Source organism: Ceratina calcarata, unplaced genomic scaffold (genome assembly GCF_001652005.2).
Source record: "Ceratina calcarata isolate Rehan_Ccalc_2016 unplaced genomic scaffold, ASM165200v1 scaffold127, whole genome shotgun sequence".
In the NCBI taxonomy this organism is placed as follows: domain Eukaryota; kingdom Metazoa; phylum Arthropoda; class Insecta; order Hymenoptera; family Apidae; genus Ceratina; species Ceratina calcarata.
This window is the reverse complement of record NW_017133726.1, coordinates 244,200-250,195: the sequence shown is the minus strand read 5'-3', so window position 1 is coordinate 250,195 and position 5,996 is coordinate 244,200. Positions and strand designations below refer to the sequence as shown.

Below are 5,996 nucleotides of genomic sequence, written 5' to 3'. Positions count from 1 at the left end.
TAGCAATAATACGGAAAATAATTTTAAAATCTGATGGAAAATATAAGTTAATAGGATATTTGCAGATGTTTTTTCTTACTTGAAAGTAATTGACTACATTAAAATATAAATAACATTTGAAACCGTACAAGAAGGCCGCATGCGGCTTCGGGGCCGCGCGTTCCCCACCTCTGGTGTAGACTATCGGAAATCTCGATTTGAAATGTAGACAGAATCCATGTCGCGTCGAAACACGAGCCAATCGTGTTTCCATAGGACGGGGCTTTATTGACCGACATATGTCGCTTGTGCAAACATGAAAAGGCGTCAAAAAATATGCATTCCGATGCTTTTATCTTCTATCCGTAGATACATATTTAAAGCGTTTGAATAATTCAAAAGAAGTTCCAGAAGATGCCTGTGATACCTGACGGTATTTTACATTTATATTTGCTAAAAACTAACAAAAATAATTGGAACTTATACATTAATGATTAATATAACATTTTACGGTACGGATATAATGTATATAATAATTTAATATAATTATTAAAAATCAGGTTTGATATTGATTGATAAAGAGATTTTAATTTAAAAATTAGCAGAGATACGAGATTTGATGAATTGTACAAGAAATGTTGATTATACTCCAATTTGATAACAACGGAGTTGCACAATTATGATAACAATTATAGATAATAGACTTCGTACTACTGCTAATATCTTCTGAAGTGAACAAACAGCTAATCGCATCAGTAAATACAATTTCACAATTATGTGAAATCTTATGAACGTCGTTATATAAATTTTCTCGTCTTTTTTTTTTCTTAAGTGTGTTTTTTATAATGGGTTTATGGAACACGTGTATGAGCTCTGTTAATTTAATTTTCGGCTACAGAACTACTTCTGGATAGATCGTTTGATAAGAGATTAATACTTGTTTCAGAAACGAGAAATTAAATATGAAACATCTGATCGTGGTACGAAAACGTTGTTTCATAATAGATACACGTCGTAATTTCACCTTCTTTAGTCACATTAAATAAGTGTTTGGGAATGCGTTTATGAAAACGCACCCACACTCTACTCTATACATATTACATTATACATATATACTCTATACTCTATATACTCTATACATATTGTTATATGGCCATGGTATTTCGACAGATAGTTAACAGGATATAGGCTAATAAAATATGAAAATATATTGTTATAAACTGCTTAATTAAAAAGAGTATATTGTTTAGCAGTCAAAGTGTTGAAGTGTTCATGAAGTTTAGATAATCCTAGCTCATTACACAAGCTCAATTCACGGTCTATCTCAATCTCAACTATATTTTACAACTCTATCTTATTTTCTGTCAATCTCACAACCTTCGCAATTAATACAACTGCAGAGAGTCCTATGCAATCTCACACTCGATTAACGGCCACATCTCATTCTCAGCTCTATTATACATACTGTTTACGAGATCAATGATATCTCATGTCTAAGATTATCGTACAGAAATCATTCATTTTTAATTAAGTTCTTGCAAAGTAGTTCGTAAGAAAATCACTCCTTTAACCGTCTATTCCCGGCATTAAAAACTCTCTTTCTCAAACAATAAGGATTTTATAATTGATTACTTCAGCTGACAATATTAATGTTAGTAAAGTCTTTATTGATCCCTTAACAAATTACAACGGCCAGGACCTCCGTTTTCTTCTTACAGCATCATTACAAGAATAGAAACATGAGAAATTTATAAATGAACATACCTTTACACAGAAAAACTTCAAAATAAACTAAAAACAATTACATAAAAGTCCATCTGGAAATATTAACGTATCGAACAGTGCTTATATTTAAAGAGGTAGACTTCGATAGCGGTGTGTTAAGGCAGAATAACCACGAAAGTAGTCAAAAATATGGGTTTACGGGACTATACTCTTTGTCCTTGTAAAAACATATTTTTAGGTACCTCTATAGAAACAGGAAAGTTAAATCTGTCCTGCTCTGATCATGATTGATATAATGTCTCACCTCCTGAATGGTATAATAAATAATACAGTGTTTCATATGAAGGTTGATGCAATAATTCATACAATGTGGTACGAAATAGGTGTTTATCTAGTAGCTTTATTAACACTGGGTTTACGAGACATGTCATTTTGACGCATTCTAAATTTCATGAGGAAAATTACAGAAACCGTTTACATTTTTCTTCTATCACTTTCATTCACTGGGTACGAGATAAATATATATCGAAATTCTTTTTCTTCAAAGCTTTATCATTTTAGAAATCTCTATGTAGTATATCTAACTTTACGGAACGCGTCAAATTGAGGTGTATGCATAACAGATGTCTGTAAACTTAGTGCTAAAAAATGTTTCATAATAAGTACTTTTACTTTGTTTCACCGTCTATACTCATATGTATTCATATACATATTGTCACTATATGTACGTTCATAGATGTATTATTCAGTTATATGTTTTATACTGTATTCCAAGGAGTGTACATTTCTTAGCGAAATCAGGTCGGGGAAGAAGCTTCCTCCTATCTCGTCGATTCATTCTGATAATGAAAAGCAGTTCGATTGGATGAATAAATCCTTTCGGGGTGAACGCACGTATCCCGAAAAGGAGTGTCCCACGGGAATTGCGTGGTTTATTCGACGCGACATGGCGTTGGCGTGTATTTGTTTCTCTTCAAGGCGCAGTATCCGTATCTGGGTTTCCCAACGTTATTTGTAGTACGCCGTCTGATTTAGTTCTCCGTGTAGACTGAACGTCTCAACTTGAACAGACGTTAATATTAGCATAAAAAATGTTTAAACATCGATACGTCCTCGCATAGTTTCAATTTCAACTGTTTCGTATTTGTATAGGTAGTATAATGACAAAATATTCTAGTTCAATGTATTCGAAAATACTGTATGATGTAATGTTGATGTATTTAGCAGTTAGGCTAGTAACTACTAGACTAATAAAATAATTAAGAGCTAAATTGCAAAGATTTCATTTTTCAATTTTTTATAAGTTCTAATTTCCGCAGAGTAAGCACAGATAAACGGGCCTCATGCAAATTTTTACTTCTCTTATTTGCCAGACAATTTGTTCTCTATTTGAAAAATATTCTGTAAAACTTCAGATCCTTATTCTTTAGTTCAAGAATAATATGTATAAGTATAGTAATAGAACTTTATCAATTCTTTTCTCGTTAGTATTTAAGATAATTACACGAAAATAGAGTTACAAATTAGCTTGATTTAATAATTTTTTCAGGATTGTAAATTTTAACTATTATAGAGGTAGAAAATAATTTTTTTGGGGATTTATGCAAACAACTAGAAGTAAATTTCCCATGAATCTATGATGCAGCCAGTGTACAGTGACCACGAATCTTTGAATCGTCGATTCCTTCGAAAACTCGAACGACGAGCACGGATAAATAATTCCTGGCCGGTAGCGAACCGCGGAAAGTAACGTCCCTGGAGGCTTCCGGCACGAGATTCGCCTCCGGTGTGCGTTTGAACGACCGCTTCCGGCAGCGCGTTATTATTTCCTTTCATCCGAATGATTCTCCACTCCAGATACTCAAAAACTCATTGGGTCCGTATCAGAAAATTTGTTTAGTGACAGTAATAGTAATGTACATACTAATCCGAACAAAGTTGTTTGATATTGAATACATCATACGAAACGAAATGCTGATTCAATGATCCAATGATTCATTCCTGTCACTATCCCAGAATGTGAGCCTATTATAGACATGCGTAATACTCAAACGACATATTCGTATTGTATTTTCCATAATTTAGTTCAATATTTTATTTAACATTTAACTACAGACACTTTGATGTTATCATTAAGAATAATATAGGAACGTATATGATTAATTCTCAGTAGAATTGTTTCACACATATTACAATAATTAACACTGGACCATTACTAGAAATCTTGAGCGATATACAACATGGCACTGACACTTTTTGTATCAAGCTAGAGGCATATTATTATGATATGACGTTAAATTTCGAAACTCAAAAGTGATTCAAACCGAACCATTCTCCAGGTTGGAGGACTCGTGAAGACGTTGGTCACTTTGGTTGCAGATGTTTGCGCGGAGATTCGCTGAGACAACGGTGAACGTTGGGAGGCGAGGATGGGCGAACGGGATATAAAATCTGAAAAGGAGCTAACACCGGGAGGGATATAGAGGCCGAGTACGAGAGGTAACTATGCAAATGCAAGAGTACATTTATCTCGGCACCACGCCCATGTATTTCCTGGGAGCTTCCGGACGCATTGTCGGGGGCGAATCGAAACCCCACACCCCCGACCGTCCCTCCCTATTCCTCTTTCATCTTTCTCGCACACCGCGCTCTCCCTCTCGTACCGACCTCCGGTGTATACGCGAATGCCACCACCCACGCCGATACTCCGGAGATTTACGGGCAAACTAGCCCGGTCCCCAGGGCTAATAGACCGACAAGTTATGGGCCAATTCAATTTAATTTCGAAAATAAACAACCGCCAACGGCGACGTTGGTCAATTTATTCGAAAATCCCGCGAGCGGATCGCGATATGCGGCGTCGCGTTGGGAACGATCGCAGGTCAGAATTCTTTCTTATTCTCTGAGACAGAAAACGATAACATAAACCATGTCCGTACATACGTATGTACAGGGTGAACAGTTATAAGTAAGATAAGAAACAATTGATTACTCTATTATTCGATTAACAGGTACTTTGACAGAAGACACTTTATTCAAAGGAATGTGTTAAATTTCTTGAATCGAACTGTCAGTTAAAATTCATACCATATTTCAGAGAAACTGGTCTCTGATCTATTTTTTTATATATTGTTTCGATTACTGGTGGGAGAAGTTTTAAGAAGTGGTTCTAGAATCCAAAATTAGACAAAAGTCAACAATAAAAAAATTGCATCTGAGGCTCTATTTTTGAGTTATAAATGATTAATATTGCGCTTGGTGATAGGCAAACCTGCCTACCACATACGGTTCTCAGAGACAGCGTGCATTTGAAATTCTAAATGCTAACATACTTTTTACAGATTACCGTTGCATAGTGCACGTTGCATATTAGGAACTACTGTTGGTCAGAGGACCGTCACTGTGCTCACAGTGGTCCCGAATTATAACGTGACAAACAAGACAGAAACACATCTTACAAGAGTACATTTATTTAATGATTTACATTATATACTAATCTATACACTGTATGTTTTAATAAAATCATTAAATAACAGATTACTGTATGTAATATAATACTTCTCATCAAATCATTCTGTGTACTTCATCGAATATTAACCAGCATTAATTATTTCATAATAATGCACACATATATTTTAAAATGATATCATTGGCGAACTTTATACTCAAGTAGATATACTGTCAGCTTGAGGAACACGATATCCGGTTGTAAGAATAGGAAAACGTGGGTTCTACTGACAGGATCCAGTTTTTAGCACACGCTACTCCGTTTGAACTTGCTCAACGACCGTGGGACGTAAAGTCCGCAGAGGCAAAATCGGTTTCTCGTAATCCCATATTCCGGAGCCGAACGGGCGCTGCCGCTTTCGATAGGAAATGAAACGCAATTTTCCCGGAGAATGCGAGTATTCGAATGTCGCCCGACACGGTGCAATGCGCGTATTTACTTGAACGGTCGCCTAAATGCAAGACTGAATACGAACCGACCGTTTCATCCGCGATTCGTTTGCCGAATCTATTTACTCTTTAACTGAACATTGGTAATTAATTTTTGATCTGACGGATTGTGACTGTTGGAAATAAGTAAATATTACATCTTGAATATAAATGACTATCTCTCAATTCGCCATCTAGCGGTTAGCACGAGAGTGCGACAGTTTCTTTGTCTTAAGTTTATGTCTTCCGTTGCGGCGTATTACTCTCTTTTCTGTGTCGCCATGAAGTGCTCGTGCGTTGTCGAAATGTTAACCAAAGACTATTTCCAAATTTATTAATCAAACATTATTATAACA

General features: G+C 35.6%; 1 long non-coding RNA gene across 1 annotated transcript in view; it reads left to right on the top strand.

Moving 5' to 3' along the window:
- Nucleotides 1-5,201, top strand: part of LOC113464689 (uncharacterized) — an 11,882-nt gene extending 6,681 nt beyond the window's left edge. The window contains exons 2-3 of the long non-coding RNA XR_003389534.1: nucleotides 4,084-4,203; nucleotides 5,046-5,201. This is a non-coding gene — a long non-coding RNA (uncharacterized LOC113464689). The remainder of the gene's footprint in view (nucleotides 1-4,083; nucleotides 4,204-5,045) is intronic.
- Nucleotides 5,202-5,996: the final 795 nt, after the last annotated feature.